The 13,799-nt window shown below is 46.9% G+C and overlaps 1 long non-coding RNA gene across 10 annotated transcripts in view; it reads right to left on the reverse strand.

The window, feature by feature from the left end:
- The window catches only part of LOC108962683 (uncharacterized), a 169,995-nt gene extending 162,160 nt beyond the window's left edge, over positions 1–7,835 (reverse strand). For 6 of the 10 annotated variants that reach the window (XR_007779032.1, XR_007779034.1, XR_007779029.1 and 3 more), the window contains exons 1-3: positions 7,060–7,835; positions 585–661; positions 347–485 (exon numbers count right to left, since the gene is read on the reverse strand). This is a non-coding gene — a long non-coding RNA (uncharacterized LOC108962683). Of the gene's footprint in view, positions 1–346; positions 486–584; positions 703–7,059 lie in introns of all 10 variants that reach the window. The other 4 variants (XR_007779030.1, XR_007779031.1, XR_007779026.1 and 1 more) reach the window with 4 other exon arrangements.
- Between the last annotated feature and the right edge of the window lie 5,964 nt (positions 7,836–13,799).

Genomic DNA, 13,799 nt, shown 5'->3' on the forward strand with positions numbered 1-13,799 from the left:
AGTATAGTTTAGTTTAGTATTCTTTAGTATAATATAGTATTATAAAATAATAAATCAGCCTTCTGAGAACATGGAGTCAGATTCATCCTTCCTCCCTGCCACGGGGGTCCCTGCGAATACATCAGCTCACAGAGCATCCTTGGGAGAAATCTGGATTGTTGTGACTGACATTACCTGGTGCAGTAATTAGAAGCTGTATTTACAGCCCTGCTACCATTTTAATGCTGTTCTGCATCTGTTGTGCTCTCACTTAGAGAGGAAATGTAGTGGGGAACATCTGTTTCCTTCTGCTGGCTCCGGTGGCGTCCCCGGCCAGCGATTTCCCCTCTGTCATTATTTCAATTACCACGGCAGAGACGTCTCCCTGCAGCTTCAGATGCCAGTCCTTGGCCAGATTTACCAGCAGAGTGGAGGTCTGAGGTGACCCTGTGGCATTCCCATTCTCTGAACAGAGAGAGACATCATTTTCTCTCCCTGGATTTTTCCTGGAGAAGCACAGAGAGAAGAAGAGAAAACAATTCTTATCGCTCCTTGCTGCTCCTGTTGTTTTTGCACACGTGGAATGTGTTAGGAAGATTGTTTACCTGAAGTGACTTGTCAGTTGGATTCTGCTGAGGATTGTTTTGTTTCCTTGGCCAATTGGGTCAAAGCCGTGTCCTGGCTGTCTCAGACATGGGTTTTTCTTTAGTATCCTTTTAGTATCTTTTGTATAGTATAGTATAGTTATAATAGTATTAATGTATAGTACTTAGTACAGTATAATAGCATTAATGCAATATAGTATACTAATATTTAGTATAATATAATAGTATTAATGTAATATAGTATAGTTTTAATAAAGCAATTTTTGGTATAGTATCTCTTTAGTATAATTATAATATAGTATTCATGTAATATAGTATAGTTTTAATAAAGCAATTGTTCAGCCTTCTGAACCATTGGAATCAGATGCCAATCATTCCCAGCCATTGGGTCACCCTGGATTTGACAGTGACCCCACTGTCAGTCTGGCTCAAGGCACCCCCAGGACACCTCTCAGCCTGGGGTCTGTGCTTCCTTTCCCTACAAATTCCAACCATTGGCGTTTGGTCACCTCACAAAAAGGGATGAAGATAAAGCAGAGACATTTAACTCCTTCACCTCTCTCTTCATCCCCCCTGGGATGCCTGGACCCTAGGCTGGAGGATCCTGACTCAGGGAGTGATAAGATAAAAGTTAGCTTTGAAATTGTACAGGATTTGCTGCATTTGAGACAATGGGGTTGATAAAATTCATTCCAGGGGACAGAAGGAGCCCTCTCACAGTTATCCATCCACAGAAGGATCCTGGGAACCCAGAGCAGTCCCAGTCAACTGGAAGCTGGCAAATGTCTTTCCAATTTTCAAAAAGGGCAAGAATGAAAACCCTGGTAATTATAGGCCTGTCAGTCTCACATCAGTGCCTGGTGAAATTATGGAGAAGATCATTCCAGGAGTTATTGAAAAACACTTGAGAGACAATTCAGTCAGTGGACAAAACCAAGGTTGATGAAGGGGCAGTCAGGCCTGACACTCCCTTTTATTACAAAATTACCCTCCCAGGGGGCAGAGGGAGGCCTGGGTGTGGGCTCTGGGGATTTTAGCAGAGCTCCTGATGCTGTCTCTCGTAGTACCCTTCTGGTCAAGGTGTCCAGCAGGCAGCTAGACATGTACAAAACAGCTGGTGAAGGGCCAGGCTACACCAGTAAATGGGACAACATCTGGCTGACGGTCATCAAGATTGTTCTCAATTTTAGAGCCCATGCTCTTGTGTATTATCAGTTACCTGGAGAGAGGAGCTGAACAGAAACTAAGTAAATTTGCAGACAGACTTATACTGGGAGGTCCAGTTAATTCCCTTGAAGGCAGAGGAGAGACTTTATGGCCTTACAGAGAGATCCTGCTACAGCAGAGCTCTGGGCAATCAGGAATTGAATTAAATGTAACAATTTCCATGTTCTGCACCTGGGATGTGCAAACCTGGCTGTAGGTATGGGATGAGGGACAAGAGGCTGGGAAGGCTGCTTAAAGCTGCATCAGAGGAAGGTGATATTGGCTGTGCTGAAAGAACTTCTCACTGAGAGGGTGATCAGGCACTGGAACTGCTCCCCAGGGAGGTAACCATGGCCCCAGCCTGCCAGAGCTCAAACACAACCTGTACAACCCTCCTGGATACATGGTTCAGCTTCAAGGTTGTCCTGCTTGGAGCCAGAGGTTGGACTCTGATCCTCACAGGGCCCTTTCAAAGTCAGGATATTCCAGAATTCTCTGCTCCCACCCAGCTCAGAAGTGCATTGGCAATTCCTCCATGACACTCTGGATGAGCAGTGCCATCAGCTGTCATTGCATTGCACTGAAGGAGGGGCTTTCAGACAGCAAATCACTGCTGAATTGGTTATCCCTGGACACATTTATCTCTGCTTTCAAATCACTTAATCCATCCTGACCCTGCACCCAAGCCAATGCCACCAGCAGCCTGAGCACACTCAGGCTGTGCCACAGAGATCCTCACCAGCACCACAGTCCTCCAGCTCCCCTTCCACCCCCAGAGCCTGCAAACACCCAAGGAGGCTCTGCTGGAAAGCACAGCCCTGAAAAACCACACCCAGCCATGCCTGTATTGTGGCTCTCAATCCATAATCTCATTTTCCTGTCTCATTCCCAGTGTTCCACCTGAGGAATGCGTGAAGGTCCGACACAGAGCTGCCAGAGCTTTGACAAAGGAGCCAGGCTGTTGTCTGACCTGTCTTCCAAGGGGAAAACTGCAGCCCAGAGAAGGGAAGTGGCTGATTCCTGTCTTGACCAAGATCACCCAGCAGGTTTCCAGCAGCCTCAGAGGTGAAAACCAAGGTCTTCCATCCCTGGCCAAGCCCAGAGCCCAGCTCTACAGTGCTTCAGGTAACTGAGCTGGAGGCTAATGCTGTGCCCTTTATCTTCCCATCCTCTTCTCTGCACTTCCCTAGCCTAGTCCAAGAACTTGTCTGGATTAGAAAAATGATGTAAAAGCAGCCAAAAAAGCATTTTGGATCCCTGCACTGATCCAGGTATGGACAGAGTCCTCCTCCTCCTGGCTTCAGCTATTCCAGGCAGCACTGAACCAAGCTAAAGCAGCACCAGAGCTCCTGCCTGCTCAGGCTGCAGCTGTGTGCTCTCACTGGGACTGGTTTTATCAAAGCTGGGCTCAGACAGGCAGGTGAGGCTGGGGAGGGCACAGGAGAAGGTACCAGATCAGAAAGGTTATCCTGGGTCTTAAAGGTCAGCCTTAGGTCCTGTTTGGAAAACCAGGTGCTTTTCCAGCAATGGGTCTGCTCCTCACTTGACAGCCCTGCAGCAACAATGGGGTGAGGAAATCTGCCTGCACAGGACTCTGTGGGCAGGTCAAGTATGGAAGCAGATGTGAGGAGACCTTCCTGCAGCTCTAGGATTTGCCTCCCACCAGCAGCCTGTGGCCAGACCCTCTCCTGATTTAGATTCCTTGCCCTGATCTGTCCTGCCCAGTCCAATCAAGCTGTTCCAGGCTGGTGCTGCCTCCCCATCTCTGCACATCAGCACTGAGCACCACAGCTTCCCCAGGGCAGGGCTCTCCAGACAATTCCACACCACAAACCACTGCTAGGAAACAGCAGCAGCTGGAAAATGCACCAGGAAAACCACTCTGCTCCACAGCAGGTTTAAGGAGAGCCAGGGTTATGCAGGTTTTTTTGTGCATTGAAGCCAACAGAAGGTTCTTGGCTTATTTAGGTCAATTAACTACAGCTTTCAAATTAAGTTCTCATCTCATTTTACAGACAAGCTGTAAGCAAAGCGTAAAAAAAGGGTCAGCTGAGGAGAGCAGAGCCCAGGCTTTCCAGACAAGTAATTTAAACCCAAAGGGCAGAAACAGAACTGAGATCAAAGGAGAGCACAGAGACCACCTAAACAACGTCTGCTGCTTCCCCCACTTGTTCTTCCTCTGCTCTGTGCCCCAAACCCGAGCCAGAAGAAGGAGGAAGGAGAGGCCACACGAAGAGCTGAGCCGGGGAGCCATTTGTGGCACACACCAGCACATTTCAGTGGTCTCCCGGAGCCAGCAAGGGCGGCCCATATTCTGGAGTGCCATCTACTGGCATTTTTATCTCTTTACTGTAAATGAAAGCCAACCCCGGTGCTCGAAGGGCGCTCAGGTTGCAGTCAAGCACTTGAAAAATGCCAGAATCCAGATAACCTCAGGCCAGTCCCCTTGTACAGGTGCATCACAACACACAGTGGAATAATAAGATCATGGAGCACTTTGTATCCTGCAGGAAAAAGCCCCTTTCGTACACCAGATGGATAGGGCTCTCTTAATGAGCAGCTATTCAATATTTTTCTTTATCCTCATCCTTCAATATGTAGTCCTGTGTCCTGGGCATGGCATGCTATTGAAGTCCTGGGCTAAATAATGAGCTATTAATTTTCTCCTGGGCTTTCACAGCATTTATTATCACAGTATCTGAGTGGTTTGCAAACATTAATTTGCCTGAGAGCAGCCCTGCAAGAGAGTGGAATTATTCTTGTGCAGATGGAGAACTGAGGCACGGCCAGTTTAAAACCAGAAGGGTACCCTGGGCTTGGGGGCTCCAACTGAGATGCAGAAAGGACCCATTTTTCTGAGCTGTACAAGTCAAAGCTTTTCAGGGCACCACATCCACAACCCCTACTGCAGGAAATCCAGGACTCCTGTTCAACTGACCAATATGATCAAGCAGAAGTCATTTATTTTTTACATTACACACATATTTATGGATTCTACAAACTACTAAGTACACACTACTTGACTGGTGCTTTTGTCTTGTTCACTCATTTTCTCTGTGCCTTTCTCAGAGTACATGATTGCTTACAATCCAGGTGTTTCACTGTCCTCTTATTTACTTCTTGCAGTCTTGGTACTTGGTTTTTCAGCCTTTTCTTTCTTAATTTAGCAGAATTTATGTTCTAATAGCCTTGATGAATTCCTGAGGCTTTGATAACAAATTTAGAAGCAGGCTGGCTGGTGCACACTGTGCCTTAACCCTTGCAAATACATTGCAAGAAACCTCCCCCTTTGGCTATGAGCCCCCAGCTTTGCCCACCCCACCTGGCACCTGAGCTGGGAGCCAGCAGCTCTGGGGTTCCTCTGAGATGAAGCTTCCTCACATTTTGTCTGACACTGCTGCAGCCCTCCAGGCTGCCCCACGAGCTCCAGAGAGACCCAGTCCCCAAAACTTTCTACAAAAATCCTGCATAACCCTGGCTCTTTTTAAACCTGCTGTGGAACAGAGTGGTTTTCCAGGAGCAGCACATCCCTCTGGGATGGTCATCCCTGAGCATAGCCTGGGGCAGCCAAGTTTACACTGTGGATCCTCCCAGACACCAACTCTTCCCCATAACAGCCCACCACAAAACATTCCCTCAAACACCTCTGGCAAGCTGAAAACCTGGGTAAGAAGACCAGAAATCACAGCAAAAATGTGCCAAAGGAGGAGAGGGCAGGAGCAACACAGAGTGGAGCCCAGCACCAAACAGTAAAGGTCCCTGTTGATAATATCCCATAAATACAGCACATGGGGAGACAGCAAAACCTCATCCACATTCCCTTTCCAGGGGGAAAAATGGGTTATCCCACCCCTAAATCCAGGGAGCAGCATGACCCAGCCCATGTGAGCACTGATAGAAACCCCACACCGAGAGAATGGTGCCAGGGCACGTGGTCAGGCTGTCACAGCAGCTCTCAAAGCTTCAGAAGGTGTGAAGGAGATGCAGAACAGAGCCAGCACATCACAGGAGACAGCAGGGGAAAGGATGAGCCCCTTCTCTGACACACCAGCCAGGCTGCAGCCACCAAGCCACCCAGCAGAGGAAGTGATCAGGCTGTGACTGAGTGTGGAGCTCAGACCCAGCTGCTTCACATCCCCACGTTTTTGGTGGAGGCAGAGCTTCAGCTCCCCTGCCCCAGGACTGGTGAATCTCATCATGGCAGAGCCAGCCATGATGAGATTTCACTCTGTCCTGACAGGGTGTTTTCCAGCCCCTGGTCACTAATTTCATTTCACCCAGAAGAATCACAAGACCAGAAGTCAGTATTTTATATTGTATTTCGAGAAGAAAGAACTAATCACATAATGACTATTACATTTTCTTTTTGCTTTTCATTCTTTCCAGTCCTTTAGCCCTCCTAAGATCTTATTTGCATTTTTGATCAGACCCATACACCAAGAGAAAGCCCTCAGGGAGATGGTTGTAACAGTGCCCAGGTCCTTTTCCCGGGTTGATTCAATTAATTTACACCCCTGGGAATAAAATGGATTTTTCCTGGCAACGTGTACAATTACTCCCTGTTTTCATTGGTAAGAGAAGGGGAGACTGAGGCTTTGAAATGCAAAGTCGTTTGTGCAAATCATCATCTCCAGCAGCAAAAGCTTCCCCCGGGTGCTGCGATCCCAGGTGAGGCAACATCTCACCTGTGAGGGAAGGAGCTCCAGGAGTCACCCAGGCTCCTCCTTGTCCTGTATCACAATCTGTCCTTACCAAGGGGTTTCGTTATGGTTCCTTGAGTGATCTCCGAGTGCAAAAAACCTGACATTTTCAGCTTGCCAGAGGTGTTGAGGGAATGTTTTGTGGCGGGCTGTGTCATGGAGAGGAGATGGTCTCTGGGAGGATCCACAGTGTAAACTTGGCTGCCCCAGACGGAAGGGATTATTTAGGCTGTGCTCAGGGATGACCATCCCAGAGGATGTGCTGCTCCTGGAAAACCACTCTGCTCCACAGCAGGTTTAAGAAGAGCCAGGGTTATGCAGGATTTTTGTAGAAGGTTCTGGGGACTGGGTCTCTCTGAAGCTTGTGGGGCAGCCTGGAGGGCTGCAGCAGTGTCAGACAGGGGAAGCTTCATCTCAGATGAACCCCAGAGCTGCTGGGCTTTGCAGCAATAATCAAAACCATTGCAGCTTTATTGAATGACCACAGCAAAATTCATGGGGGAGGAACTGGGAAAAAAAGGAAGAATAAGGAAAAGGAGAGAGGAAGAGAAAGGAAGGTATATAGCTACCAAACGTAGAACAGCCAAGTCCTTCGACACCCAGCCCATGGAGTTCACCAGGTCACATCCAGGGAGATCTCAGAGATTCCAGTCAATTTGAATTCCTATTATTCTCTTTTTTGATGGGGGAAGGGGATGAATCTTGAAATCAAATCAAAAGTAGAACAGAATGGTCTATTGTAATTTCTGAGGGAAAAGGCATTTGAGGAAGGGTACACACAGTCCCTCTTCTCAGCAGTGGGCGAGAGCCATTGTCTTCTTGGTCCAATGGTCACACCTGCAACATCCATCTCACTCTGGTCAGCTCGGCTCCCCCTGGGCTGGGGGCTTCAGTCCCAGTCCTTGGGAGCAGGGGGAAGCTTTTCCACAAAGGGGTCTCATGTCTCAGTCCTCGAGAGAGAGGCTTCTCCCATCTCAGTCTATCTGTCATGGTGGTTGTAAAGCAGGTGAGAGGTCTTCTGTGGGGACCACCAAAACCTGTGGGTGGCCAGAGCAGCTTCCCCAGGCAGGTGCTGTTGGGGTGTCTGCAGCACCAAAAGCGTCTCCACTTCAGGCTCCTTGACAACTCCCCCAGCCCAACAGACGCCCAAGCCCAGATGGTGTAATCAAAGCCTCACCAGAGAAAACGAGAGGACTCCTCACACAGCACATCCAGCTGGGTTTATCAAGGGAAAATCCACAGGTCCAGGTGAGGTGGGGAGGGAAAACAGGAGCAGGCAGGACCACAGCCTCTGCCAAAGGGAACCAAGGCTGAAGAGCCAGGAGTAGGGCTGGGGCCAGCGTACATAACTGGGAGAAGGTAGGCGGGGTCAGGGTCCAAATTATCCAATGGGGAAGGGAGGCAGGGGTGGAGTCAAGGTGGAGTGACATGGGATCCACCAATGGGGAGCAGAGTGGGAGGGGTCTCCCAGGGAAAGCCAATGGAGGACTGGCGAGTACAGAACTTTCTGGAACTGGGGGATGAACCGCAGTCAGTTGGCAACAACACATTAACATTAACAAGCAGAGAACCATGGGGAATTGTGCCAGCCTCTCACCCTGACTTAACAGTGTGTCCTCCCATGGCATTCCAGGTTTGTCCTCTCCCTGCCTGTCTCTCACCAAAAACTACCTCAGGAGAAGTCCAACCAAGCTGAGAGGTGGGGAAACACCAAAAACTACCTCAGGAGAAGTCTATCCAAGCTGAGAGGTGGGGAAACACCAAAAACTACCTCAGGAGAAGTCTATCCAAGCTGAGAGGTGGGGAAACACCAAAAACTACCTCAGGAGAAGTCTATCCGAGCTGAGAGGTGGGGAAACACCAAAAACTACCTCAGGAGAAGTCTATCCAAGCTGAGAGGTGGGGAAACTCCAGGGCCATTGTTGCAAAGTGGGTGCAACCGAAGGAAAGGCAGAGTGCCCCTTTTTTCCTTTCACAGGGCTCAGGGTAGCATACAGCAAACACACCTGTGAACAGTAGCTTAGCAATGCCAGGGGCTGTGCTCAGGCCTCAGGCCATCTCCAGCAAGACCAGAATTTCAGACAGGGTCCTTTTTTTTTCACAGTGCTCCCAGTCTCTGTCCCTTTCATGATGATCATGAGGCAAATGAGTGAAATGTCAGACAGAGGCTTACACCGCGGGACCCTGGGGATCAGCCATGGCTCTGCCACAGGAGATGAATGGGATCCTTCAGTGAGGGACCAAACCCCCCTGTGCCTTCCCAAAACACAGCAGCATCCCATAAAAACAGCACGTGGCTCCTGCTGCCCTTGCAGGGCTCTCCAATTTCCCCCCTTAGCTCCACTGCCCAGGTCATTTATTATTTTAAACTTCCACCTCTGAGCTCAAGGCTCTTAAGCCCATCCCCAACACAGAGCACAGCAGGAGGAACCTTGCACAGGGGCTGTCTGGGGGCTTTCAGCCCGATTTGCTATTTTAAGATTCTTCAGTTCAATTTCCTCCTGCATTATTACATTTAGGTGCTTTTTGTCTGTTTGATTTGGGGGTTTTTTGGGGGTTTTTTTTTTTTTTTTTGAGTGCATAAACATGGACAAAATCCCCTCTGAGCTGGCAGCTGGGAATAGGTTTTCTCTCACCTCACACTGGAATATTGTTTCTTGATAGGAGAAGAAAGGAAGAACAGCCTGGTGTGGTCTAAACCTCCTGCAAGTGGCAGCCAGTGCTTTATGCTCCCCAACAAGCTTCTTGGGGGTGCCAGAGATAAAATGAGATAAAATGCTTTGCCAGGTCTTGCTTTGCATGAAAGCTGAGCCACCTCCTTGCCCCACAACCCATGCAAAGAGCACTTTTAGAAATGTCCAAATTAGTTAAGTGATTAATAGTTATAGTATTGTGTAGTATTTTATAATATTATTAAGTTATAATAGTGTTGCCCTGTTCTTCTACGTTCTTCTAAGCCTTCTAATGTTTACATTTTTGTAATGGAGTTCTCAGGCACTTTTATGTAAATTAATAATTGGTTTTGCATTCTTTTCTGGAAGAGGAGAAATTTGATGGACTGTTAATTTGACCATTAGAAAGTGGCAATTTCATCCTCCAATCCAAGGTCACTTTCCTCATTCTATATATATTGAGGTCAGGGAATAAACTTCCCTCCTTTTTTACCTTAGAAGTTCCAGTATATGTGTCGTTTTATTTCGTGTCCTATTGTGACATAATAGTTATTAGTTATTCATAATCTCCAAATGCAAATGCTGCTGATTAATCACTTATAGTGTCCCTTTCCTCCCTCATCCTGACCTTTAGCTCCTCTCATTCCCTCCTCCCTGTGTTCTCTCTCTCATTTCCACCTCACACTGCTTTCCCCATTTGCCTGACTCTTCTCCAGCTGTCCTGGAGGGTTTTTGAGGGTTTTCATGTTCCCTTCCAGCTGAACAGCTCCTCTCCCAGTCCTGTCCTTTCCCAGAGACACCAACACCTTCCTCCCATGCTTTCCTGGGCACTGGAAGCTTTTCCCAGCAGCACCACATCCAGGCTGCAGGGAAGAGCTGCCAAAGGCAAGGCCAGCAAGAACAATTCACCAAAGCCTCACCAGGCTGGAGCCAGCAGAGTCCCACCATGGTTAGCTTTGTCTCTGGTTGCTGATACTCCCAAGTGCCAGCTGGAGCTCCAGAAATCCTGTCCTGCAAGGGGATTGCCCATGGAGCTCAGATAACCCAGGCTGAAAAACTTTGGGGCTTTCTGGTGCAGCAAACACCCCAGAGCCTCCCTTCCTCTCCTGCTTCAGAGTTGGAAGGAGCTCTCCAGGATGTTTCAGGATTTCTGTGATTCACCACCGAGGTGTAGGAACCCAGGACATTCTTCTGGCTGCCCTGGAGGCTCAGAGACCTTGGCACAGAGTCAAAAACACCTGTGCCTTCAATTTTAGCCCATGGAAACAATTACCAACTTTGTGTGAGGAGTTACAAGCCACAAGGGTTTGAGTAGAATGACAGTGAATTTATCACAGGGTGAAAAAGTAGAATTTTGGGGTTTTAGAATGGGGATTCAAGAGGCAAGATGGAGGAATCTGGGCATGTTCTGTCCTTCTCCTTCTTGTCCTCCATCTTCTGCTGGGATGGTGGCACTTCTGGATTGGTTTAGAGCAGAGACAGACTGTCTGACACAGGTGACAGGGATTGGAAATTATTGTAAATAAAGCACAGGTAGTTCTTAGTATAAAAAGCCAACAGCAGCCCAAGGGGAGGGACTGAGCCACAACCCGACCTGCTGGACAGAGCTCAGCAGGGCAGAGAGAGAATGTGATAGATGAGCAAAAAATAAATAACCTTGAGAACAAGAGCCAAGCAATTCTGTTTTCTTCTTTGGTCTCAGGGCTGGGAAAAGGAAACTTTCTGACACCTCGGGGTCATCTCGACACCAGAGACCTCGTCACCGAGGTGGAAGAATTTTCTGTGTTAAGGGATGGGAGAGCCACAGGCTGCAGCCCTGTGTGTGTGCCTCAGTTTCCCACTCCAGACCCAGGAATGATCCCAGCCACCCTTCAAGGGCCTGTGATGCCTCTGGGCACAGAGACTCCTTCTCCACACCCAGCTCCAGCCTCAAGTGGAACAACTGAAAAAACCAAGTTCTCCTCGTGAGACCAACTCCCTGCACAGCCCCTAGGTTGAACTCTGTGGAAAATACGTAATTAATCTCTCTTGCTGCAGCCTAATTCTCTCTTCAACATGTGGCTGTCACTTCCCTGTCATCACAGCTGATTTACAATGGGGTTTAATTAAATCCTCCGTACATTATTCAGCATTCTCTGAAGACAACACCAAAGCAGCCAAGGGTATTTAAAATGTCACCTGCTGAGACGTATCATCTCCTCCTAAATAAATATGACAGTGATCAAACTTTGGCTAATTACAGTGACTTCGTTATTTGTTTGTATGTTTTAATATTTAATTGCTTTCGTGTTCATCCAATTACAAAGCAACAGCAAATAGAAATTAACTTTTTATCAGCGTGTTCCCAGCCCAGCTAATCAGCACTTCAAAGGCCAGACACAATAGGAGGCCATCCAACCTGAGAGTGCTTTACAATATATTCTCTGCTGAATGGACCATTCTATTAAATTAAGGAGAATTGTGTTTGTCAGGGCACTCCCAGCTCCCACCCGGATTCCCTTTATGTGCCCATTTACGGCCTCCTTGCAGCATCCTTGCAGCAGGACTGTAAATTGTTTGTATTGCCGGTGGGGCTGTTATCACTGGAGGTGACAGTGGGTGGCTCCATGTCAGCAGAAAATCCTGGGAAATCGCTTCCCTTGGGAAGCACATGCACAGCTTGCTCCCAGGCACGTGGGGACCAGAGGCAGCATCACACTAAATGTCCAAAGTAAAGTTACAGAGGAGCTGAACCCCACCTTTTCCCCCAAAATCTGGATTTTTCCTCCAAAATCTGAATTTTTCCTCCAAAATCTACATTTTTCCCACCAAAATCTGAATTTTTCCCCCTCAAAATCTGAATTTCCCCCCCAAAATCTCAATTTTCCCTGCACAAAATCTGAGTTTTCCCCACAAATGTGAATTTCCCCCCCAAATCTGAATTTTCCCCCAAATTGTAATTTTCCCCCAAATCTGAATTTTTCCCCCAAAATCTCAATTTTCTCCCCAAATCTGAATTTTGCCTCCAAAATTTTATTTTTCCCCCCAAATCTGAATTTTCCCCCCAAAAATCTGAATTTCCCCCCCAAAATCTGAATTTTCCAGTGCAACCACCACAGATACCAGAGCTCTGCCGAGCCAGGAGGCTGCAATAATTTTAATTTCATCCCCATTCCCTTGTGCCTGTTGAAATTAAGCTGAGCTTAGCAATGAGAAGAGCTCCCTGAACTCCCATCCCTGCTGAGTCTGGGACACCTCCACCCATTTTAGGAAGAGCCTGGGGATTCAGAGCTGATAGAAACAAAATTATTCCTGGCAAGCAGCAAACCATTTATATTGTCAGAAACCCGATGAAGAAAACAAAAGGTTAAGTGTAGCTGCTGTCCCCCTACAAATCTCCCAGCAGAAGTGGAAGCTGAGTGCAGGCAGAGTGATTTAGGGGCACAGAAAACAGATAAATAGCACAGATGCCAAACAGCAGAGGAGAAACAGCAGCAGACGAGCACGGGCATAAATGAGATGCATTAAAGGACTGCTCTGCATTGCCCTAGTCCTGAGGTTTTTTTGCTTTGCCCCATTTTTACTGCTCCAAAAAACCCAAATTTTTGGTCACCACAGTGAAATTCCAGACAAGAGACTAAGAACTGTTCCATCAATTAACATGATTTTTAGGGAGCAGTCTACAAAATGATAATAAAGCACAACCTCATTTTAAATATTCAAATATTCAATATTCAAGGAAAGAAAGTTCACCCTAACCCTGTGCATCCATAAAGCTGGGCCAGGCAGAGGTGTCTCACTTGGAAGCACACACAGATTTTGGTGTTCCAGCCCAAACGTGCCTTGTTGGGTTTTGGAGTTTATCACAAGCCTTTCTTCCTTTGTGCACACAAAGAAAATAAAGAAAAACACTTGCACAGTTGAAAATGGGACAAACTGGGAGGTTTCTTGTCCCACATGCTGTGGTTTTTGAGAGGGCTGTACCCAACCAAATTTAATTTTAGATTTATTTCTTTTCATCATAAAAAAAATCTAAAAAAAAAAAAAATTCTTACTACTTTTTCCTTTTAATTACTATTAATAAAATTTTCTTTTTACCCTTTTAAAATTCTAAACCTCCTTTACTTTTCTCCTAACCCTCTCTTCCTACCTCACAACAAAAAAAAAAAAAAACCAAAAATAATTAACCAGCACTAAAATCCACCACAATCATCAACACATTAAAAAATCTCAAAATTAAAAAAAAAAAAATCTTAAATTAACAAACCAACACCACTACACCTTCCAAGCAGTAATGAAAACCTCCAAGAGCCCAGAGCAGCACAGCTCTTTCCCACAGATTTTGGGGGAATGCCACAGCACCTCTCACACCTTAATGCTCTTTATCCAAACCTATTGCAGCAGCACCTCACATTAAATAATAATTCTATAGAAAATCTATTTTTCCAAATTCCACTGCAGCAGCAGCCAGACCCATCTCTGTCCCTGGAGCACCAGGAGATCTGGCAGCCACAGAGGCTCCAACTTTCTGCAAAGGATGCAGTGACAGCCTCACATTGTTAATAATAATAAAAAAAAAGAGTATTCTGGGTGGAAAAAAAGAGAACTTTTACTAGATGGATATATTTTTTCTTTAAAGCATACAAAAACAACCTCTG

This window comes from Serinus canaria, chromosome 18, assembly GCF_022539315.1.
Source record: "Serinus canaria isolate serCan28SL12 chromosome 18, serCan2020, whole genome shotgun sequence".
Lineage (NCBI taxonomy): Eukaryota > Metazoa > Chordata > Aves > Passeriformes > Fringillidae > Serinus > Serinus canaria.